The 25,675-nt window shown below is 40.5% G+C and overlaps 1 protein-coding gene across 5 annotated transcripts in view; it reads left to right on the plus strand.

Moving 5' to 3' along the window:
- Window positions 1-25,675, plus strand: part of B4GALT5 (beta-1,4-galactosyltransferase 5) — an 81,269-nt gene that overhangs the window by 17,818 nt on the left and 37,776 nt on the right. The window contains exon 1 of one of the 5 annotated variants that reach the window (XM_036244805.1): window positions 16,541-16,786. The exons of 3 other annotated variants lie outside the window; for them this stretch is intronic. The gene's annotated coding sequence lies outside the window, so the exon portion shown is untranslated. Of the gene's footprint in view, window positions 1-16,540; window positions 16,787-21,233; window positions 21,271-25,675 lie in introns of those variants that run through there. One more of the 5 variants, XM_036244806.1, reaches the window with a different exon arrangement.

Raw genomic sequence — 25,675 nt, forward strand, 5'->3', positions numbered from 1 at the left:
ATCTATCTATCTGTCTGTCTGTCTCTATATATCTTTCTATCTGTATGGACCCATGATTTTCAATTTTTAAAGTTTACTTATTTGTATCACATGGCTGTGACTTTAATGTTACTCTATTATTTATGTTCATGCTCAGTTGTCTTGATTAGGCCAATGGGAACCCTTTTGCCCTGATATCTTGTCCTTTTTACACATATCCATCATTCTTGTACATTTCCTTACTTCCTGGCATAACAAGGGGTTTTAGGCACATTTTGTGCTTTCCTTATCCCAGACCTGGAATCACCTCTTTCTCCAAAGAACGGATTCTTTTTAGTGGAGAATGGATGCCGGGTGCACACATTGCTATTGGAGTGTTGTGGTTTCTAGGCCATCTCAATGTACAGAGCTATGGAATATATGTATATACACACACATTGACATCTATATTTAGTTCTACATGTATATATGTGGACACTGTGAGTTCACACCAATACATACGATTTAAATTCTATACCTGGGGGTTCATTCTAGTTTTCTTCCTTTCCATATTTGTGACTCCTTTCTCTGACAGTGAGAATCCTAACTCCCATTTTCCTTAATATATTTGATTACTCCCTTGAATGTAACCATGCTACTCTGTCCCCGGTCCCTTTTTGGACGTCTTTCTCATCCCAAACAGAATTCAGTTCTCTTTGCTGGGTTGTGCTTTCTCCTCACCCCTCTTGAGCCCCCGCCCCTGCACTGGCCATCTGCCAGCATGGTTGCCCTCCTGGCCCACATGGGCCCTGACACCTGCCTCAAGTGCTCCTTCCTCCCTGGGTAGACCTCCTCATGGCCAGCATGGTTGCCCTCCTGGCCCACATGGGCCCTGACACCTGCCTCAAGCGCTCCTTCCTCCCTGGGTAGACCTCCTCTGAGCCCTGCTGCTACTGTGGATCCCTCCCCGGCACGCCCTCTTCCCTGCTGGATGCTCCCCTCACTCTTCCTGGCCATGACACCTCATGCAGTGCACACTTCCTCATCCTGCGTGCTCAGACATCCCGCTGCGGCCCCTGGCACAGACACCTACCTAGCTTGGCCCCACTTAATGACTGAATTGTTTTTGGAAGAAAAGGGGAAGGGGTTGTTTTTTTTTAAATCCTCACCCAAGGATATTTTTACATTTATCATCAGACAGAGTGGGGTGGGGAAGAAACATCCATGTGAGAGAGACCTATCGATTGGTTGACACCTGCACAAACTGCAACCGAGGTTCGTACCCTTGGCCAGAATTGAACCCGGGACTCCTTGGTCTGCAGACCGACGCTCTAACCGCTGAGCCAAACTGGTCAGGGTGGGGAAGAAGTTTTATAAAACATTTTGATAAGTAAATTCATTTGGGGGGGGGTGCTAATTTTTCCAGACCATGCCACCTAGGTTTGCATTCTGAAAATATAGTCACCATATCTTTCTGAAATTCTTTTTAGACTTTTTCTATGTCTCTTGATGCACAGGGTAATCTTGATTTCATCCTATAGACTGCATATTTTTAGCTAACCAGAGGGTGACAAAGTGAAACACATAGCCCACATCATTATGGTGAGTCTTTCTCCTCCTCTTCAATCCTTCCTAGGCCTTAGATAGGGACTGTGGTGTTTGAGAAAGCCTGTTTCCCAGAAGTGACTGTCCTGGTCATAGTTTTCATTTCTGCCTCTCCCCTTCCAGCTCAGCAGGCCATCTTCCTGTCCCCAACATGGCGGTGGCAGCAGGCGCTGCTTCCTGTAGGTGGAGCCCTTTCTGTAGGTGTTTTCTGTGTATTGTCCTTTTAATCAACACCTGAGCCCTGAAATAGCGCGTTTTACAGATGAGGAAACCAGGCTTATAGAGGTCAATAATTTGTTCAAGGTCACATAACTTATAAGGGGTGTAATTTGAATACAGGCCTATGTCCTCCCCCGTCCCCCCCCCCCCCAGCCTAAGCTCTTGAATAAGTCTATGCTGCCTCTATAGGCAGGATACATTTCATTAGATCAAGTTTTTTCCTCAGTGTTTTTGATTCCTTTTCATTTAAGAAGAGGAAGTGGAAACTCTTGAAAGTTATAGTTGGAGGAAGAAAAATAGATGCTATTAGCTGTCTGGAAACACTTACCCTTAAATGACTATATTACTGGATTAGTCCCAAAGGAGTGGTAGCAGGTGTGAAGCCCAGATAAGCCCATTTCTTTTTTGGATCTGGGTGCAATTTCTGCCTTTATACAGAAAGGGCACTTTGAAGTATGAGGATCAAAACTTTTCTAACTTCTCTTTGGAAACTAATGTAAAAATTAAGGTCTTAAAGTATACTTAAGCTGTCTGATGCTTTTTTTTTTTTCATCCTCACCTGAGGACATTTTTCCATTTTTTGTTCAGATAGAGTGGGAAGGAGAGAGAGAGAAACATCGATGTGAAAGGGACACATCGAGTGGCCGCCTCCCACAGGGCCCAACCAGGACCAGGGACAAACTGCAACCAAGGTACGTGCCCTTAGCGGGAACCAAACCCGGGTCTCTCTGGACTGTAGGTCGACACTCCAACCGCCGAGCCAAACTGGTCAGGGCTGTCTGATGCTTTTTAAGGAAGGGCAGTTTAGACTTCTGCTGAGCTTACTTTATCAGCCCACCTCAGTTCTCTTATTTTTCGTGTGTGAATGGAATGATGTGACTACTTGTAATGTTGAAAGCAGGTGTCCATCATGTGGTTTTGAGGAATTTTCTAGGTGCATCTTTGTCCTCCTTCACATCAGCTCTCCCTTGTGATTGGTGTTAGGCATTTGTGAGGTAGCTGTGTAGAAATGGGGAACTTCCCCCAGGCTATTCCTTATGCAAAGAGTTCTTTATGCAAAGCTGCAGTTTGGCCCTGGAGTCAAACTGGCATTGTAACCTCACTTGCACTACTCCACCTAGGAGTTGAGCTAATCATATCTGAGCATAAACACACTGTCAGCTCGGCTTTTGAAAGTGGTGAGAAGAGTAAGCTTGTTTCTTGATGATGAATAACTGTGAGATAGTTAAGTATATCTATATTCAATTCTCAGACTCCTAGATATCAGAGGTGTAGAAAGCTAGCTTGCTTTACTTTCTATCTGTTCATCATCTGGCTTGCAGACCTTTAGAAACACTTAAGTTGTATGGTACTGTGTTGTGCTCTGTTTAGGACAGAGAGAATTTGTCTGCACCTGGGAGACATAAACTTCAGTGAGCGATGGAGCTACACCTTCTGAGCTCAGGTCCCAACTCTGGGCAAGTTACTGAACCATTCTGTTCCCACATCAGTTTCTTCATGGGATGATAATAATTCTTACTTCATGGTGAAGTGCTTAGCAAGGTCCCTGGCAATGGTGAGCATATCTAATAAATGTTAGCTGTTCCTATAATTGATATTTTGCCTGTTGGGCGACTGTAATCTTAGGTGTGTTTTTGGTACTAACTTACATATATGGAATATAACAGGATCTGAAGAATTACAACATAAAAGAGTAGGAGAAGATATTCGAGATTACTGGAACAACTTCTGTATTTTACAGATGGGGAAACGGAAGCTTAAGAGATGGTAAAGGATTTACTCAGTCTCCCAGGCAATATCAAGACTGGAACTGATTCCTAGTGTAGTTTTTAAACCAAGGATTTTCATAAAGTTGGCATTGGGTGATGATAGTGATGATGACAATGATGATGATGGCATGATGATACAAAGATTTTTTTTTTAATTGAGGGTGAGGCAGAGGGAAGTTTGTATGTAAATAGAAAAAGCACACTCAACATACTTGTTTTTGTAATGCAGACTACAGTGAATAAGTTAAAAGAAAAACAAAAAACTTGACAGATGGGAATACACCAAAGATAGTGAAAAGGCATGATTGATTATAGGGGGCTTGGTTTAAAACAGTTGAATTACTTACTATCTGTTGTCCTTACAGACATGGGGTAAAGGGATGTCAAGGTGTTTGGTTGTTGGAAAAACCAGGTTCTATCTATCTTTGGGGTGAGCAGCAAGATTAAAACAGGTACACAGAGCATTGTAGCTGCTTAATCATAGTGTGATGGGGATCATTACAGGACTGGTGTGGCTAGGGTTTTGGTTTTTTCCCACATAGTTTTTATTTATTTTGGATTATAATTGTAATACATTTAATGTATGAAATTTGAAAATACAGCAAAGCAAAAGGAAAATAAAAACTGCCTAAAATCTCATAACTCCAGAACAATTCACTATTATCATTTTGGTGCTATTTCTTACTTAGTATGTATAATTTTCAAAAACATAATTGAGCTCATATTATATATACAGTTTTGTATGCTAACTTAAAATGTTAAAAGTATATTCTTGAGGCAGAATGACTATCAGGTTTTTAGTCCTATAAGAGAATGTGAACTTTACCATGTGCCATAGAAGAACATTCTTTTGTGTGTGTTTTATATAGTCGTAATATCTAAAGCAGTCTGATTGTGCCACACCTTCATTTTTATCAGAATGACTCATATTTTCCCATCTATAGGTAATCTCAGAAATGAGAATAATAAATGACTTGATCCTCAGGGAAGTTTTGCTTCAACAAGCACTATTTTGATCACTTAAAACTCTTATCTGTTAAGTAATATTCTAGGACCAGTGTACAGGCATAATCTGCTAATTTATGTTAAATTAACTGGTTGCTAGATAAAGCCAGGTAACTATAGTTCACAGCAGAGAGAACGATCCATTCTTGCCAAGAAAGATTTGGTTTAGTCATATGCAGAAAGATAAGCCAAATATTCAAGGAATATAAATTATAGATAAAATTCAAATCCAAAGGTGAGGATTGTTCATTTTTTTTCTAAGGTTAACTCTTCACATCAGAGACTTGGAGATTGTTCAAAATACAGGTCTGAAAAATAGTGGGTTAAAATAGCACTTGTTTGGGGGGGAGAGGATGAGCATGGGGGAGGGATGAGCATGGGGATTGACTTGGAAGGGGCTTGAGGAACCTTTCAGGGGTGATGGGAATGTTTCCCATCTTGCTAGGGATTTGGGTTATAGAGGTGCATTTATCAAAACTCAGCAAATGTATATTTACTCATTTTATGAAAATTTACACCCCAAAATGGAAAATTTATGCAAATACTGATCTCTTATTAATGATACATATACTGAAGTATTTAGAGGGCAGTATATTGATCTCTGCAATTTATTTGGAAATGCATGAAAAAATAAGATGAATTGATAAATAATAAATGAATATATTTGTGATAAGAAAACTAAGAGTAGAAGCAAGATGGTGAGTATATGGGTGTTCACTAAAATTCTTTCAACTTTGCTGTATGCTTGAAATTATTTTTCTTTAGTTTTTAAAAAAATTATCTTTATTTTTGAAAGTATTACAAATGTCCCCCCTCCCCCCCATTGACCCTCTCCTCCCCACTCCTGTCCCCCCTGCCTTCATCCCACTATTGTCTGTGTCCATTGGTTATGCATATATGCATATAAGTTCTTTGGTTTATCTCTTCCTGCCCCCCTGCCCCCTTCCCTCTGAGATTCATCAGTCTGTTCCCTGTGTTTGAAACTTTTTATAATAAAATGTTTCTTAAAATAATGTTATATATTAGTGCCTTTAAGGTTCCAGTTGCAATTATAGGGCAGAAATGGAGCCATTTGGATCTGACACCACCTTGATCATTTTAACTTTGAGATTGCTCTGGAAAGAGCTAAGAATTGTTGGATTCTTCATCTTTACTATGTTAAGGATCTGTTTCTTTATCATTGAGTCCAAAGATTATTTTTGTGATTATTGTACTGTCCTGGAAACGAGCAAGTGGCATGAACCTTGTATTATTGCCTAAGAGGTGTAGCACTTGTGTTCATTTCTATGTAGAAGATCCATGGATACATAAACACTATTTTTCTTTTTGGTACGTGCCCCTAGCAGGAACCGAACCCTGGACTCTGGTCCACAGGCCGATGCACCAACCACTGAACCAAACCGGCCAGGGCCATAAACATTATTTTGCCAAGACACTTTCCAAGGCTGGCACTCAGTATAAAGTTATAGTTTTCTGTTCACCTCTCCTACCTTCTAGACTTTAGCCTGGATATTTTCTATTGTCCTGTCATCTAGTTCACTGGTTCTCCTTTTTTGCTGTGTCTAATCCAGTATTAGATTCATCTATTAAATTAATATAGATTACTGTAGAATTTTTACTTGATACTTTTTTTAATAGATTCCAGTTTTATGGTGAAGTTCTCTATTTTCTCCCTATCTTTTTTCTTTATTATTTTCAAATATTTTCTTGAAAGTAGTTATTTTTAAAGCTCATGAGTAATAACTCAAATTCTGTATCACCTGCGGATCTTTTCCTATTATCTAATTCTTTTCATATTCAGTCATTTGGTTCTGTCTCTTGGCATGCCTGGTAATATTGATTGAAAACTGGACATTGTGTATAAAAAATTGTAGCGGCCCTAGATTATTTTATCCTCCTCTAGAGAAGGCTCACTCCATTTACTAGGCAGATAGGATGGAGACTGGTCCCGTTTACTCTTTCAGGGATTGAGTTGACCAAAGCTAGTGTGTGATTTTGGTAAGGACCACTTACTTCTGGTTTGCCTGTAGTCTTAGGGAGCAGCCCTGTAGCATTCCAGCTGAGAACCTTCTCCCATGGTGTGTTCTGAACTTCAGTCTTTTCTCCTCAGCACTTGGGGTGGCTGAAAACTCTGCCAAGCTCTTCAGAAGCTTTCTGTGTGGTCTCTCAGCCTCCTGACCTGTGCGGCCCTGGGATTTACAGATCTCTTCAGGGAAAACTTGATTACGTCTTTTCACCAGGATCCTGGCCCCTTAAGTCTGTTTTTGTTTCTTCAGACCTGAGATACTGCTACAAGTTCTGCTGGTTTCTTTGCCTCTTGGTAGTGGCTTTAGTCCTGTGCCCAAAGTGTTTGCCTGCTTCTTCATACTTGTTTTTGGTACTCAGAATTGGCAGATGTCTTGAGGGACAAACCAACTGCAGTGTGTTGACTCACTCCTAAGGGGTTCATCTTTCTCCAGGGTTTTGTCCTCTCAAGTCCTGATAGCCTTAGAAGCTCTCCAAAGTCTTCAGATTTAAAACAATTTTTTTTACCTGGCTTTTCTGGTTAATCTCTGAGGCATCCCTTGTCTGCATCAAGGTACTCAGTCATAGTCAGAAGCAGAAGCTGTGTTATATAAATCTTGTTCGTGTTTTATTCATTCCTTATGTTGTAGAAAATATTTTAGTCTGTGCTTCATATATTAAAGGAAGACATGTCCAATGTAAAGGGAATTAAAAAGAAATATCTATTTATTAAACTAAAAGCAAACCAGCCACCCCTGGCTGGTTTGGTTCAGTGGTTAGAGTGGCAGCCCGTGGACCAAAGGGTTCCAGGTTTGATTCCTGGTCAAGGGCATGTACTTGGGTTGCAGGTTTGATCCCCGGCCCCAGGGGCTGTGCAACCAATAGATGTGTCTTTCTCGAATTGATGTTTCTCTCTCTGTGTCTCTCTCCCTTCCTCCCTCCCTCCCTTCTACTCTCTCAGAATCAATGGAAAAATTTCCAGGTGAAGGTTAATAACAAAAATGTAAATAAAAAAATAAAAGTGAACCAGCCAATACAAGCTTATTTATACATTACTACTATGTTTTTTGTCTAATAATCTCAGTGGTAAGTATTAGCATAAAGAAGTTAAATGATTTATCTAAAGCTGAGTTTCTCAATCCCAGCACTAGTGACATTTTGGGTTGGATAAATCTTTCTTGTTAGGACTGTCTTGTGCATTGTGGAATGTTTAGCAGCATCCCTGGCTTTTTACCCAATAGATCCAATAGCTCCCTCTCCCTGAGCTTGTGACAACAAAAAACATTTCCAGATATTGTCAGGTGTCTGCTATAGAGCAAAATGACCCCTGGTTGAGAATCGCTGGTCTAATTTGATATATATGACCAGAGATGTAGAATTGAATTCTGAGTGACTGAATTCATCATCTTTCATTCTTCCCTGATCACTTGATGGCAGATTCAGGGGCCCCAAAATGGTTATAAGATAAGTGGAATTTTTCACCATTAGCTTGCCTGCTGTGATTTGGGAGGTTAGGTCACATGTTCATTTGTTCTAGGGTTGAGAAGACAGACTCTTGATACCAGGTAATTTGAACGGTCCCACCTTATGCGTGGTATCTCCTTGGGTTTCTGCAGAGCAGTGCTATTGCAGTCTGTGTTCACTGTGATCTAACTCGTGTGCAATCTTTAAGCTGACGGGAGCAAATTAACACAGAGAAATCCACTCAGAATGTAAATAACCATTTGAAATTTAAGGCAGGAAGGACATAAAAGGATCAAAATTAGGACTAAAACTAAGGGTTAAAAGAGAAACAGACCACATAGAAGAACAATGACTTAGAAGGGACATTTCTGAATGGTATGACACTGCCAAAAATCACTTAAGCTGTTTGCTGCTCTTTCTCTTATTCTGTGGACATTTTCCTCTTTTTCAAGTCATTCTGCTGTGACACCAAGGCTTTTATTAATAATGCACGGCCTTTTTATGGTACTCGCTTCCCATCCTGCCTTTTAGGTGCTGAGTCAGAGAAGATTGTTACAGCAGCAGCTCAGTATCAGTGAAGAGGAGCCATCCCTCTGCAGTGCTCATGCTGCCATTTTTCTTGCACATCTCATAGCAAGCATTTCACCTTAATTACTGTAGAGCTTCAAATCACAGGATGCCTTTTTCTTACTCTTAAGGAATAAAGCTTTAAAAAACTATCCAGAAATGACTATGGCACCAGGTGTTTGAGAGCTCTTAAAAGTAGGGTCTGAAAAAAGAAAAAAAGTTGTTCTGAATGTTAATGTGAATTGCGTTCCATCTCTGGGACAGTAGCCATTCTTTTCCCACTTTTCTAGCTGTTGTCTGGATATGTCTCTTCTCAGTCCCTAATTTCTATTTTGTAAAATTTAAACTGATGTTTTCACATGACCTTTATGATAGGCAGCTGCTAGGAGTCAGACAGATATGAGGGAGTGGGACAAGTGATTAATTGTTTGGTGAGCACTGGGTTCAGGCTTGGAGCCAGCATTTTCCTCCCTTCCTTTGCCAGCCCACAGCATTCTGGGTGGCCACTCAGAGTCTGACCTTCAAGAGCTCAGCAGCTGCTGTCCATGCTGCTTTCAAATGCAGTTCTGTCTGGGCCACGGTTTTTCATTTTCTGGTTGGTTAGGACATACTGTGTTGTGATGGGTACTGGGGCAAAAAAGGAATTTTTGAAGCCACGGACTATGAGTTGGGTGGGTACCCACTGCACCTGCTGAAGCTCCTGTTGGAGATGGTAACATGGAGAAGGTGTTGTTAGGTCTACGATGAGCATCTTAGCCTTTTGGTCGTGTCTGCCTTTAAACTAGGACACATCTTAACAACCCCGTTAATCAGTTTACTCAGGACCGCAGGCCAACGCTCTAACCGCTGAGCCAAACCGGCCAGGGCAATCAGTTTACTAATGTATGGTGTGTTTAAGTGCTTAAGTCAGGATTTTCCTTAAGTTACAGCCTTCACTATCATGGGTTTTTGTTTTTTTAATATGTTTTTATTGATTTTTTAGAGAGGAAAGGAGAGAGAGAAAGAAACATCGATGTGAGAGATAAACATTGATCAGCTGCTTCCTGCACCCCAGCACTGGGGATCGAGCCCCCAATCCAGGCATGTGCTCTGATGGGGAATTGACCTGGGACCTCTCAGTCTATGGGGTGACACTCAGTCCACTGAGCCACACCGGCCAGGCCATTATCATGGGTTTTAAAGGTAGCTTAGAAATTATTTACCTCTCTTCACAATCAGAATAACAATATGGATAAAAATAATAATTGTATGGGAACTCTTTGTAATATCTTCACAGTTTTTCTATAAATCTAAAGTTTTTCTAAAATAAAAGGCATATAAAAATAATAATAACTGACTTACTAGCACCAGTGAAAAGGAGCATGAAATGCTTATGCTGCCCATTGATAAGAACAATGCTTATAACTTTGTTCTTATCACTAACTTACTCGTCATTTTAAACCCTCACAGGACTGTTAGATATTCAGTTTTGAGCTCAATATTATATAACTAAGCAGAGTCCAGACTCAGACCTTGGTCTAAGCTAAATGAAAGACTAATTCTGCCTAACTTAATTTCCTCTGTGTTCACTGGGGAGTGGAGATAGAATGAACATGAACAAGTGGCTTGTCATTCAAGTGTCATTTGAGAGTCACTTAAGTTTACACATGTGCCTTGATTTCTTTTGTTATAGTACTGAATAATATTGCATGACACATTGATTTGTATGCTTGTGTTTTTGGTATATGGTACCAACTTTGGTTCAGGTACCAACTTTTTCTTTTTAAATTAAAATAAATTCTGAATTAATACTTTGCATGTGTTGCTTATCTTTCTAACCCAAAGACATGGCTGCAATCTTCCTCACTTTACAGGTGAGGAATTGAGGTACAGAGAGTCTGTAACTTGACTAGGATTACACCGTTAATATAGTGTGACAAAGCCAGTGCTCGAGTTCAGGTGGTCCTATTCTGGAGGCCAGGCTCTTAACCACTATGCTGCAGTTCCATTTTAATGTCTTTGGATCCCTATTGCTTCCTAGTAGACACTCAAATGTTGATGGATGGTCAGATTAATAAATAATACATATAAAAGCGGCTCCATGGAGGGTAAAAACAATGAAATTCAGATTTTATATTTTCCTTTTTCAGTTAGATCAGAGGATGTAAACTCAAATGCTGTTAGTTGTAAGGACCAGGCAGGCCCTAGTGAGGGATAGGCTCAACTAAAAACATGGCATTCTGTTAAAAGGAGACAGCCACCAGGCTGCTTAGCACCTGATCATTGCATCAAGGTGGAAAGGTATGCCCATTTCTGCTAGATCTTTCAATATTTCAAGAGAATCCAGAAATCTGGATTTTTATGTGAATAATAATAGCAAACATTTAAGTAAATTTGGTGCTTATTGTGTTCCAGGCTTTCTTCTTAGTGTTGTACCTCATTAATCCTAAATGAGGCAGGGATATTGTTATCCCTATTTTATGGATGAAGAAACAGACACGGAATAGTTAGGGAAGTTGCCCAAGGTCATTCAACCTGTAGGATTTACTAGGTGGTTCTCTAAAGTTGATACTTATAACCCTGGCTGGTTTGGCTCAGCAGTTACAGCTTCAGCCCACAGACCAGAGAGACCCGGGTGCGGTTCCTGCTCAGGGCACGTACCTCACTTGCAGTTTGTTCCCTGCCCCGGTTGGGGTTGTGTGGGTGGCAGCCACTCAATGTGTCTCTCTCACATCGATGTTTCTTTCTCTCTCTTTCCTCTTTCCCTCCGCCCTATCTGAAGATAAATGCAAAATAAATAAAGTTGATACTTATAATCACCAAACTATCTATCTGGAACTTCACAGTTTATTTATTTATTTAATCCTCACCCCAGGATATTTTTCTATTGATCTTCAGATAGAGTGGGAGGGAGAGGGAAAGAAACATTGACCTGAGAGAAACACATTGACTGGTTGTGTCCTGCATGACCCCGACCAGGGCCGGGGACAGCTGCAACCAGGGTACGTCTTGGCTGGAATAGAACCTGTGACTCATTGGTCCGCGGGCTCTACCACTGAGCCAAACCGGCCAGGGCTGGAACTTCACAGTTTCAAGATGAAAGGAAAACCAGAAGACACCGGGTAGGCCAAACAAAGCATATTTTGTGTGGATAGTTTGTAACTTCTCATCTGATCATTAACTATTTGTGAGATTGAAACAATTTATACCCACGTGCTTCATTAATGATTTTTAGTTGAAAACTTTTATTTGTGGTATACAAGCCTATTTCACTCTTTATCATTTCTCTGTATCTTTATTTTTCTCTCACAAATGAATATAAAGTTATATGAAAATTCAAACATTATAGTAATATATAATCTTAAAAAGTCAAAAGTCCTGCCCCGCCCTGGTCGGTTTGGCTCAGCGGTTAGAGCGTCGGCCTGTGCTCCGGAGAGACCCGGGTTCGGTTCCTGCTAAGGGCATGTACCTCGGTTGCAGTTTGTCCCTGGCCCTGGTTGGTCGTGCGGGTGGCTGCCACTCGATGTGTCCCTTCACATCGATGTTTCTCTCTCTCTCTCTCTCCCTCTGCTCTATCTGAACAAGGAATGAAAAAGTGTCCTCAGGTGAGGATAAAAAAAAAAAAAAAAAAAAAAAAGTCCTGCCTGGCAGTGTGCCTCAGTGGATTGAATGGCGTCCCATGGACTGAGAGGTCCCATTTGGATTCCTGGTCAGGGCACATGCCTGGGTTGTGGGCTCGATCCCCAGTAGGGGGTGTGCAGGAGGCAGCTCATCTGATGTTCCTGCTCACATCAATGTTTTTATTTCTCCCTTCTCTAAAAAATCATTAAAAATAAGAAGTCAAAAGTCCTGTTAATCTTCCCTGTTCCTCCAAGTAACCACTGTGAAACAGCATAGGCCCTTTTTCTAAACATAAACTGTGTTTTTAGTTTCTGAGTTTATTTCAGGTATATTAGTGTTGTTAAATATCAAAAGTCTGATATGTTACTTTATTTGGTAAAATCAAAACCTGGAGTTCTTACACATTGACCTTTCAGATTTCCTTGATGTTCTTGATGTGGGGCAAATACTTTACTATCATTCTTCATCTTTGAATGATACATTTTATTCTTTTAAATATTGTTTATAAAAAATTAGAGTTGCCAATTTTGTTAGCACAAAAGTTGGTTTGGCTTTCTACAACGTTTCTTTAACCTATTTTATCAAACAGGAGGTTTTTTCTCTCATGTTGGTCATTTCAGCTAGGAAGGTGGATATTGGAATAGAATACATATAAATTAAGATATAGACTTCTGAATATTAAAAATAAAGTTCAGTAGGATATAAATTGGAGAGCTGTAGTTTGAAATAGGTTTCAAATTGTGAATATGTGTGGTATTTATTACTTAATTGAAATTCCAGACTGGGGTTTGCTTTTTTTTAATTGAGAAACTTATCTTTAACTTTGTATTTGGAATGTGTTGTAATCCACGATTGTGTTTTCAGATTCTTTTAAAGTACAGATCCTAATTTTCCTCATCTCTTTTGTTAATCATTTAATTTTTATTTTTGACTTCCTACAATTAGAATAGAAATCTTGACTTTTTGCCTTAGGCTTACTCACTATGCCATGCATACCTTTTCAACTATATTTAACACATTATTTATTGGGTTGCTACTGTAGTCTAGGCATTGTTCTAGGTGCTGGATACACAACTAAAACACACAAAGATCTCTGCTCTCATGGAACTAATAACATTCTAGTGTGTAGGGGTGAGGTCAGACAAAAAGAAAATTATGTATCATATTAGGCAATTAGTGCTATGGAGAAAGATAGACGTAGAAGGGGAAAATGTGGATAAATGGATTTTTGGTGAGCAGGGGGTGCAATTTTAACTATAGTGTGGTTGGGAAAGGTCTCCCTAAAAGACAACTAAATAAAGATTTTCAGGAGTTGCACAAGCAAGCCTTGCGGACCAGCTGAGAGAGCAGCCTGGGCAGTAAGTAACCTTGAGGTGGGAGCTTGCCTGGGGTATCTTGGAACTGCCAGGAGTCTCTTGTGCCTGGAGCAGAGCCATTGAGGGGGAAAGTGAAAAGAGGGTTGAGGATGAGGTACAAATCATTTAGAGCAGAGATGTAAATGTTTTAGCTTTGTAGGCTGTAGCAAGTACTCAGCTCCACCTTTCAGCTTGTAGCACCAAAGCAGTCATAGACAATACTGTACAGAAACGAGTAGGTGTGGCAGTGTTCCAATAGTACTTTGTTTACAAAAATAGGCAGCGGGCAGGACTTGGCTCCCAAAGTTTGCTGACTCCTTATTTAGAGACTTGGAGGCCATTGTGCAGAGTTTGACTTTTACTCTGAGTGAGATGAGGTTTTTGAATAGAGAGGAGTGAGATCATTTGACTTCTATTTTAAAAGGATGCCCCTGGCTGCCTGGTTGAGAAGACTGTCAAGGGCTGAGGGTGAAAGGGTCAAGTTTCCATTAACCAGGACAGGAAAGGCTACAGGTAGAGTAGGGATGTGGGCTGGAAGGACAGTGTTGGGACACGTTAAGTTAGGGAAGACTGTTAGATGTTGAGGATGCAGCTGGTGTACAGACCGGGTGTTCACAGTAGAAGTCAAGGCTAGACTTATAAATCTGGGAGTGAGTCCTCAGCATGCATACGGTATTTAAAGTCATGAGACTGGATGAGAGAAGGATGAGACTGACCAAAGCTTTGTCTGGATTGTTTTGACACTTTGGGAGTGTTGATTCTTTTGACTCTTAAATGTATTTTAAGTTTAGAACCTTCGTGCCCCTTGGGTTAGGTTTATTATTCACCACCTTTAATCTTATTAAGTTACAATTCTGGTTTTTATATATCCCATTTGTTTATTGTTGTAAAATACATGTAACATAAAATTTGTGACCATTTTAAGTGTACAATCTAGTGGTATTAAGTACATTCATAATATTGTGCAACCATCACCACTGTCCATTTCCAGAACTTTTTCATCATCCCAGATGGAAACTCCACACCCATGAAACAATTTCTTAGTTCCTCTTTCCTCTGGCCCTGGTAACCACATTTCTATTTTCTGTCTCTATGAATTTGACTGTTCTAGGTATCCCATATAAGTGGAATAATGGAATATTTGTGCTTTTGTGTCTGGCTTACTTCACTTAGCACAATGTTTTCAATGTTCATCCATGTTGTAGCTTGTGTCAGTGCTTTTCTTATATTTTAAAACTTCTTTGAATGATTAATATAATAAACCTCTTGTATGGAATCTTATTTGTAAGAGGAATTCTTTGCTGCAGAAGGTCTCGATAACCTAGCCCTGTGTTCCACAGTCCTCAGAGTCTGTGTGTCTGGAGAGCTCTTAGAGTTCGTGGAAGTGTCTCTTTCTTATCTGTGCTGCTGGTAAAATAGCCACAATGATAGCATGTAGCTGGGTGATTTACTCTCTGGCTAATGTGATATGGTGGATTTTAAAATAGTTTTTATTGATTTTTTTTTTAGAGAGAGAGGAAGGGAGAGAGAGAAACATTGATGTGAGAGAGAAACATCTATCAGCTGCCTCCTGCATACCCCCTACTGGACTGAGCCCAGAACCTGGATATGTGCCCTGACCAGGAATGGAACCAGGACCTCTCAGTCCATGGGATGATGCTCAATCCACTGAATCACACTGGCCGGGCATTATGTGGCTTTTTTTTTAATCCTCACCAGAGGACATTTTTGCATTTATCTTCAGATAGAGTGGGAGGGAGAGAGGGGAGAAGAGAGAGAGAGAAACATCAATGTGAGAGAGACACATCGAGTGGCTGCCACCCACAAGACCCCAACCGGGGCCGGGGACAAACTGCAACCGAGAACCGAACCCGGGACTCTTCAGTCCGCCGGCCGATGCTCTAACCGCTGAGTAACCCAGCCAGGGCATGGCATTTTTAATTAAAGATAAGCTTGTCTCATTTGAAATAGATAGAAAACCTGGAAAAGTGATAGCTTAAAAGTAGCAATCAAGTCAGAATAGGTCCCTCCTGGAAATGGAATGAGGGGTATTATAGAGGGCATAATCCATAGCTTGTTCATTAGACACATTGCTGAGCCTGGGGTAGATCCTGTATTGCTTGCCCCTTGCGTGAGGGCAGTTGTGGTGTCATTTGCACTGTCTCCTAAATAACTCGTACTCTTTGCTCCATAACAGCAGTAGTTACGGCAGTGAGCGCACTGAGGGGAAACCCGGCTCTCCGTGGAGTTCAGGGGTCAGGGCACCGAAAGCTCAGTTGACATGTGAACAAGGTGTTGTTTGTTTAACCAACATTGGGTCTCAGAGTCAAGTCTCAGTAATGTTCTTGACTGTGATGGCAGAGAATGATGAAGGATAGACTGAAAATTAATTTTTAGCTTAACTTCAGGACTGGCAATTGCAAAAAAAAACTTTGGTAGTTAAAAATCTTTTTTGAGAAGAAAATTAGCAGCAAGAGGTTATTTCCAAGACAGCCCCAGTTTAGTCCTTTCCAGTAAAACTTTCAGGTCATTTCCTATAATTCACTGAGTCATCCAAGCAGTGCTGAAAACCTTCAGCCGTCATGAAAGTTGAAAGGAAGATCAAAGTATCCATTGTTCTCTCCTTTTGAATTGTGGTTAGCTCTGGGTTGGCCCTAGATTTTTAAACTTTTCTCCTTTTTTATGTAATTATCTTGTTGGCAAAGAATTAAAATACTATATCAGGGAGGTTGGAGGGGACTTTGGATTGGGCTCTTGGAACTCTGAGAACTTTTCACTTTGCTAGTTAGCAGTAACAGCAACAATGTCTGTGTTAAAGTACCCAGGAAGGCCAAGGATCTCCAAAGTCTCGGTAGCAAAGTTATTGGGAGCATTTAAGCCAGATCAACGCAGTGATTGACTCTAGGCTTGTTTTCCTGTGAAATTAAAATAATACTGAGTTCATTTAAATTAAATGAAACCCCTTACTCTTAATTTTTTTTTTTCTTGAATAAGGCTTGAGCAAGGAGGAAGTTTGAGAAGAGTGTGTCCTTGTTATGTGTCCTGGCTCACGTCATCCTCGCAGACTGAGTTCCTGGATGGCATCCCGGGCTCAGTGATAGTGTATCTTATCAAGCATGCACTGGTAGGCTTTTTTCAAGACCTCATGGCCAGCTGATTATAAGTCTTGCCCTTCAGAGGCAGTGCCCACACCTAGCTTGTGGCTACAATAGGAAGGCATCTGCATTCTTTGAATAGTAGGTGAGTAAGTAAACTTGGGAAAGGGCCTAAATTCTTGTCTAACCACATTATTGTCCACCTGTCCTGGGCCATAAATAATCCTGTGCCGTGCATCCTATCTGAGTTCCAGGATTGGTTCTGCTTTTTCTATCTTGATTCCCTTGTGCTGTCTCTAGGAAATTAATAACCAACCGAGTTGACCTTCAACTTTTAATTTAGCTCAGGAGCCCTAGGTTGTATCTGATTGGCATATCAGGAGGGGTGAGATATAAGCTCACTTCCAATGTCATCTGGTTCTCTACCTTGACATTCTCCTGTGCTCTGAGGAAATAGAATTTGTTTACCCTGTGTCCTAAGGTAGAAATGTCTTTTAGAGCACGTACTGACTTATGACTTAAAAGATACTTTATCGCCCGGCCAGTGTGGCTCAGTGTCTCTCAAATTGAGTGTTGTCCCATGGACTGAGAGGTCCTGGTTCGATTCCCATGCCTGGGACACATGCCCGGGTTGCAGGCTAGATCCCCAGTAGGTGGAGTGCAGGAGGTAGCCAATCGATGTTTCTCTCTCACATCCATGTTTCTATCTCTCTAAAAAAAAAAAAATCAAAAACATATTTATAAAATAAAACAAATATCTTTTACCTATTATTATGTGAGACAAATTCATATGCAATTTTGGAGGGTGTGACTTACTTTGTATTACATTCTACTTATATTTAATTTTTGTTTCATCCATTCAGCTACATAATAAAAAGCAATTTCTACTTTTTCTCCATGTAACAGTTCCACTTCAGAAATCAGAAACAGGTCGAATAGAATCAAAGAAGCCTTACTTGATCACCATTAAGTGTTTGCACTCAGCATTTGGGATCAGCGATTGGTGTGTTTAGCCTAAATGGTGTGAAAGGAAATATAAAAAAAAGTGGCGGGGGTGGGGGGGGATGGCGGATAATAGGACACTTTAGCCAGTGTTGAAATTGTCAGTGGAGTAAAGAATAGTACCGTTCTGGAAATACTACTTTGGAGAAACTGGAGTAGGGTGAGGTGCTGAGGGAGATCAAGGGGTGGAAGGAGATTAGGACCATTTTACCAAACTTAATATCCGTAGTGTTTTCTTAGGGTTAGACTTTTGGGAGGGAGATTACTTGACATCTCATACTCTTTTTTTTTTTTTAAAGGCGTTTCCCCAATTCACTTACTTTATTTATTTATTTATTTATTTATTGTTTAATCCTCACCCGAGGGCATTTTTCCATTTTTTGTTCAGATAGAGTGGGAGGGAGGGAGGGAGGGAGAGAGAGAGAGAGAGAGAGAGAGAGAGAGAGAGAGAGAGAGTTGCCACCCACACGACCCAACCAGGGCTGGGACAAACTGAGAGAGAGAGAGAGAGAGAGAGAGAGAGAGAGAGAGAGAGAGAGAGAGATGCCACCCACACGACCCAACCAGGGCTGGGACAAACTGCAACCGAGGTACATGCCCTTAGCGGGAACCGAACCCGGGACTCTCTGGACCACAGGCCAGCGCTCCAACCGCTGAGCCAAACCGACCAGGCTCAAGATGAATTTCTACTGTAGTTGCAGGTGGCTCATTTCTGCACAATAAGTAGTATAGTTGTGCCTATCCTATCTTTGAAGCCTTGTGATTCTCTTTCAAGCCCATGCTCCCCAGATGACATCAGAAAGTTACAGTGCTCTTTGACAAATACTCAAAATTTTGTCTGAAAAGGCTATAAAAATACTGCAGGGAACAAAGAAGTCAGCCAAACTATAACAGCTTGTAAAAGATAGGCACACATGCCGGCCAGCGTGGCTCAGTGGGTTGAGCATTGTCCCATGGACTGAGTTCCCAGTTCGATTCCTGGTCAGGGCACATGCCCAGGTTTCGGGCTCAATTTCCAGTAGGGGGTGTGCAGGAGGCAGCTGATGAACGTTTTCTCACATCGATGTTTCTATCTCTCCCTTCCTCTCTCTAAAAAAAAAATAATAATAATAATAATAAAAAGATAGGCACACATACCTCATAGGGTGGTATTGGAATGCCTCAGTCCCATAATTTTGGAATGATTATGTAGATAGAAGTAATTCTCTGTTTCTCAGGATGACTCCCCTTCATTATACTCGAGAGAAAGCAGCAGGTACTAGTCATCTTAAACACAGAGTATGAATGCTGTTTAACCTGTTCTTTTAAAGCGTGGAAACTATTGTTGTGTAGTTTTCCCCTCTCCTTTCCCCGTCGTGGGCCAGGATAGTCCTTTGGCACGTTCTGTTTGGCTGGGCCCTTCTCCTTTCAGCCAGCTTCCCAGTATTGTATGTGCCTGCCCTAGCTCTGGGACCCTGAGCCTCCACACATTCCACACTGCCGAGTGCAAGAGGTGTGGCCCATAGTAGCAAAGGACCTTTTAGAAGGAAGAGATCAGTTGACAGGCACTTTTGCACTGTGTCTTGAAGGTACTTACTCATTAATCCTCCCTTTTTTTGACACAAGGTTAGTACAGTCTTCAATCAATAGCTTAACTTCATTTCTTCTTTTATTACCATTCCCAGCATAAATTAGCACAAATGCAGACATAATCTTATAAAATTACTTAATATTATTGTCCTGCTGCAAGCATCATTTTCTTGAGTTTGTTGTGCTCTAACCACAAATTAGCAAAGACACTTCAAGAAAAATCTTTCTGTGGCTTCATTTAGAGGAGTTGTTTAGGTGGAAGGTTATAATTGGTGCTACCTGATCTTTTTTTCTTTAGGTGAATTTTTCTTTTATCATATAGTTCACAGCTTTTCTAGAACAGTATTTTTTTTTTTTTTTATCCTCACCCAAGGACATTTTTTTTTTGTTCAGATAGAGTAGGAGGGAGGGAGAGAGAGAGAGAGAAAGAAACATCGATGTGAAAGGGACACATCGAGTGGTTGCCATCCGCACGACCAACCAGGGCCAGGGACAAAATGCAACCAAGGTACGTGCCCTTAGTGGGAACTGAACCCAGGTCTCTCTGGACCGTAGGTCGACGCTCTAACCGCTGAGCAAAACCGGCCAGGGCTAGAATAGTATTTTTTAAAAATATGTTTTTATTGATTTTAGAGAGGGGGGAGAGAGAGAGAGAGAAACATGATGTGAGAGAGAAATATCGATCGGTTGTCTCCCTAACAGCACCCTAACTGGGAACCGTACCTGAACTCTGACCTCGAATCAAACCAATAATCTTTTGGTACATGGGACAACACTCCAACAAACTGAGCCGCACTGGCCAGGGCTAGAACAATATATACATATATTTTAAATACGGTTTTATTGGTTTTAGAGAGCGGAAAGGGGCGGGGGGAGAGAAACACCGATCAGCCACCTCTGGTTCACACCCCAATCAGGAATTGAACCTGCAACCTGGGTATGTGCCCTGACTAGGCAACCTTTCAGTACATGGAATGATGCTCAACCAACAGCCACACCGGCCAGGGCTAGGACAATTTTTTTTTAAATTAACTTTTTACCTGGTGATATTTTAATCCCTTAAAAATGTGTCAGTTACCCCGTCTGTGGGCTGAGTCATTTTATGAACAGAGACCCAGAAAGTGCCAAGATTTGTTTTGGGGGCTGGGTTTGGGTTGATGGAAGAGGCAGTAATAAAACTCTAACCTGAAGACTCGGGGCCTACATGTAGTTGTGTGAGTTTAAGAATTAGGTTTGATTTATGGTAGCTTCATAGTACAGTGACCCTTCTTGATAGATGAAGTCATATTCTCACCTCTTTAATGATTTACAAGATTGTTGAAGTAAAGTCTAGAGCTGAAAATTTTGCTCCTTTTTAACAGTGATCTAATTGTGAAAAGTACAGATGGCCACCAACAGTTTACGAATGATAGGCATTTACTGATTTTAAAAATAACTGTGAGAAGGGAAAACCAAGGTGAGAAGAGAGACTAAAAATCAAATAGCACCATTAGGTTTGGGATTCATACTTTAGAAGTAAAACAAAATACAGGCATACCAGATTTGCTCAGGTGGTTATATACTGAACCCCTAATGCACTGATTTTATTAGGTTATTGGCCAGAGGCCTCTGCTGACAAACCCACAGGGTCTGAAGCAACTTTGAACCCTAGAGACTCTAGTTATCGGTGTGGTGGGAAATGTTAATTGGCCTCTGAGTGAGTTCTGCTAGGATTCTTATCCCTTGATAAAGTTACTCCCTCTGGCAGTCTTGTTAATATTTAAAAACAAAGTGCTAAATCTATTACAAAGCACAGTAATTTAATTTTTGTGGCATTTCATGGTTGCCAGCAGAGGGTCAGTATCTTAAGGTCGTTGGGTGCACTGAATTTTAACTCAACCTCTGCAGTGTTTTTTTTTTTTTTAAATCCTCACCTGAGGACATTCTTGCATTTAGCTTCGATGGAGCAGGAGGGAGAGATGGAGGAAGAAGAGAGAGAAACATCGATGTGAGAAAGACACATCGACTGGTTGCCACCCACACGACCCCATCCAGGGCCAGGGACAAACTGCAACCAAGGTAAGTGCCGTTAGTAGGAACCGAACCCAGGACTCTCTGGTCCGAGGGCCGACGCTCTAACCGCTGAACCAAACCGGCCAGGGCTGCAGTTTTTGTTTTTTGGTTTTTTTTGGTGGTATGTGCCCCTAGTGGGAACCGAACCTGGGACTCTCTGGTCCACAGGTTGACACTCAACCGCTGAGCCAAACTGGCCAGGGCAGTTTTTTGTTGTTTTTTTTTTAATTATTATTGTGGGGTGTACAAGCCTAAGAATTTTAGTCTGAGAGTAAGGCCAGTCTTGGGAATTAGTCATTTTTCTTTTGGTGAACCTACTGTCAATGGAAGAAATGCCCAAACCTTAGAGAATTTTTATGTTTATTTCAGTCAAACTGATGACAGTTGTCGGGATGCAAAATCTCACCGGATTGAGAAAATACTCTAGAAAGTGGCAGTTTTGCCACTTATTTTATACATCAGAATCAAAGGAGATAAATTAGGGAGGTGGGATAAAGCAAGTGGGGAACTCTCTCAGATTGGATAAAAAGTAATAAAGCAAGTGGGGAACTCTCTCAGATTGGATAAAAAGTAAAACAGAGAGGCACACTTTTATATTGATGGGTATAGGAAAGTTAACAAGTAACATTTACAGCACATTGAGCTGGTAAACTGGAGAACAAGATAAGGAGGGGTTCTGGTGGAGACTGTACCCCGATGGATCTGAAAACAAAAGGGATTATTCTGACATTCCAAAGGTATGTGCAATAGACACGCTCAGTTAAGGTAAAGACTGACCTTTGTCAAGGGGGCTATAGGCCTAGGACATGACTACCCGACCATGACTCACTTTTAGTTAAGTTTTAACTAAACTTCCTATGGGTTATTTTAAGTCTCTGAGTTTGCAGGCTTCCCCTGAGCTGGTCAGGTTGAGTATGTGGCCCTTTTTTAACCCACACTACCAATGTAATTGAGGAGGTCCTCACACAAGCCAGCCTTAGGAATGCTACATGTAAAAGGAGAGGGATGCACAGCTGGGTTTGATCTTCACTGGAATCTTTTCCCCTCCTCTCCCTTTTTATCCTGAGCTCATGCTTTTTTTTTTTGATAGTCCATTTTTCCAGGGATTTTTTCCTTGTTTTCCATCTTGTATTTTGTGACTTTAATTTTTGGACAGTAGGAGCATGTTGTCTGAGATCTTGGCTGGTTTCAGAGATTTGCTGCTGTCCATTGTGGCTGGAATTGGGGAATGGCAAGGTCTGAGAGAGGGGCCAGGTTTTATGGATTCTTTTAAGTCATGCTAACCATGAGGAATGTGAATTTGACCTTGAAGGCAGTGGAAAGCCATTCAAAGATTAAGTGAGGGAATAACAGGAAGATTTATTTATAATTTCTCTTCAACTCTACTGTGAAATTATAGCTAAAGAGTAAATGCAATTCTTGGTTCCAAAAACAAAATAAAGAATAGGGTGGGACATAGAATAGGTGCTGAATGATTTAACTTCTGATGTGAACATTTCTAAGGTTTTTGCTCCCTGTATTATAATTTTGTACGCATTTACAGGATTCTTTGTATGGTATTAGTATCCTTTTATTTATTTTAGTTGGCCACTTAGACACATTCAAAATCAAACTTCTCTTCCCACTTTTTATTATATAAAAAATTTAAACATACACACCAGTTAAAAGAAGAACACAGTGAACATATTACCTTCCACCTAGAGTCAACAGTTATTACCATTTTGCTCTGTTTATTTTAACTCTGGCTCCCCACCCTCAAATGAAATTCAATTGTAGAGTGATATGAAGATACTTAACCTCTAAATATATCAGCATGCAACTTAAAAAAAAAAAAAAAATGAGGATAGTATTCTCCTATATAACCACAATAATATTATAACCACTAAGTAAATTAATAGTACTTTCCTAATATCTTGTAGTATTCAGTCAATATCCAAATTTCCCTAGTGGTGCTCAGAATGTTATTTACAACTGCCCTCCCCCCAGATCACACATTTGATTATGTCTCTTTGGTCTCAGTTTGTAGCCACCTTCTCATTATAGTAACTTTTTGAAGAGTCCAGGCCCGTTGTTTTATAGACTGATTACATTGGGATTACCAGGTGTCAATTTGATATGTTCCTTAATCCCCTGTATTTTTTGAACAGGAAGATAGTTTAAAAGCTTGGTTAGATTTAGGTTAAAAGTTTTTGGCAAGAATTTTGAAGGTCATGTTGGCCTGTTCCAATGTTAGTGATACACAGTTTGATCCCTTGGGCAAATGGTGCCTGTCTGATCTCTCCATTGTAAATGTGCATTTCCCCTTTGTAATCAAGTAATCTCCAGAAAGATTTTTAAAAAATCCTATTTATCTTCATGTAGCTGAGAGGGAGGGAGGGGGGGAGAGGGAGAGGGAGAGGGAGAGGGAGAGGGAGAGAGAGAGAGAGAGACATCGATGTGAGAGGGACACATCCACTGGTTGCCTCCCGCATGACCCGATCAGGGCCCTGGAGGAGGAGCCGCAACTGACGTACGTGCCCTTGGCTGGAATCAAACCTGCGACTCATTGGTCCCTGGGCCGACGCTACCACTGAGCCAAACCGACCAGGGCAAGAATTCAGCTTTAAGGTTCCAGAGTCATGTTGGTTTTAATGTTCCCGAGTTGTCTTACAAGTTTTGGCCACACGTTGTGCTTTTCAACATTCCCTTGTAGAGTAGGTTGGCCCTGTTGTTTCTGTGGACTTGGTGGGTCTTGCATTGCTTTGTGAGATGAGCATCACTGAGCTAAAGAAAAAAAAAAAGAATGTCTGATCATTCTGGATCCAGTGAAAAACTAAGTGATGTAATAAATTACAGAAAATGAGCCCAGTGTTCTGCATGGTTCAGAGGACTCTTTTCTAGGACTATAATTTGATGTTTGCAAATGACAAGCCACCTGGTCTGGAGGAAGAATTTCATACCCACGGGGGAGACTTTGTTTTGCTAAGTGTTTATGCCTTAGAGTCAAGACATTTTCTCGAGCTTTCTGTGGTAATTTTTGCCTTTCTATGGATATCATGGCTCTGAATCCATGTGTTTGACAATTTGGGTGTTAATATTGGCTGGAATGATGCCTTCTGGAAACACTTAAATTCCCAATGAGTAGATAACCCTGTTAGTCTGTTATAATCTTGCAGGCTAACAGTAATATGATTATAATATATTATCCCCATGACATAGAGAATAATCTTCTTTCCAAAAGAGGATCAGGAGGGAAACCAAAGAGCTGTTGATGGAAAAATACTTTAGGACTGTCAGCTAGATAGAGGAAAATTGCTTGGTGAAGTTATAATGAGAAGTGCCAGAGGTTTTAGGATAATTATAAATCACTGTGGGTAGGCAAAGGTGGAATAATAGTTTGATTGGGGGAAATCATTTGTGCATTGTTAAAAAGCAAAACTCGGAGTAAATTTGATCTAATTGGCTTTAAGCAATTCATGAATCAGGCAGCATTTCATCTAGCATCTAAAAGGTCTCTCCTAGGGGTTGTACAAATGGAAGGTTTTTATAGGAAGAAGGGTGGGACAGGGAAACTATTAACAGAAGAAAATAAAAGACATGGGTGGGGGCAGAATCTGGAAGAGTTTTTATCATGCAGACGACTGCCCCTTCTTTCTAAGGGAGTGGAGAGGTCTCAGGTGACAGAGTCCTCATTGGTGTTGATCAGAAAATTTCAGACTGGTTGATTAAGATTATGTTTCTGGGAGGGGTTGAAACTGTTGTTAATTAGGTATTAAATCTAGGTTTGGTGTCATGGGCTTTTAGCACTAGTGACCCTTGTGGTTTTCTCTTCACAGTCTAGAGCAGTAAAAAAGAGAACCCTCATAAGGCAAATTTCTTGTGGAGTTTTTTGTCTCCTCTCCCTACTCCCTAATTAAAAAATGTATGATTATTGTTTTAAAAAATGAAAAGAAAAGGGTATGTCCTAAGGCAGCATTCATAGAGTGTGTTCATAGATGCTCTGAAAAAGGCATTCTCAGTAACTCTGGAAACTTTGAAATTTGGGGTCAATTCAAACAGATTTGGTTACTGCAAGAATTTTCACTGTTAGAGAATTTCTTTATTGTACAAGAGTTTTTCTGCTAGTCATGGAAATGCTACATAGTAACAAAGAAAAGGGAGTGCAGATGACCCATAATTCTAAGCAGAAATGACTGTGAACATTTAGATACACAATTTCTAAAATTGTTTTGTGCATATACTTTCTGGTATCTTTTTTTAATACAAATGTGATATTCTATATAAATTGTTATACAATATGATTTTTTTAAAAAAAGAAATAACAATTGCTTAGTTTTCTTTGGTATGACTTTGACATTAGAAAAATTTTTTTTCTTTATTGATTTTTTAGAGAGAGGGAAACATGGATGAGAGAGAACATCGATTGGCCGCC

Source organism: Molossus molossus, unplaced genomic scaffold (genome assembly GCF_014108415.1).
Source record: "Molossus molossus isolate mMolMol1 unplaced genomic scaffold, mMolMol1.p scaffold_m16_p_6, whole genome shotgun sequence".
Classification (NCBI taxonomy): Eukaryota; Metazoa; Chordata; class Mammalia; order Chiroptera; family Molossidae; genus Molossus; species Molossus molossus.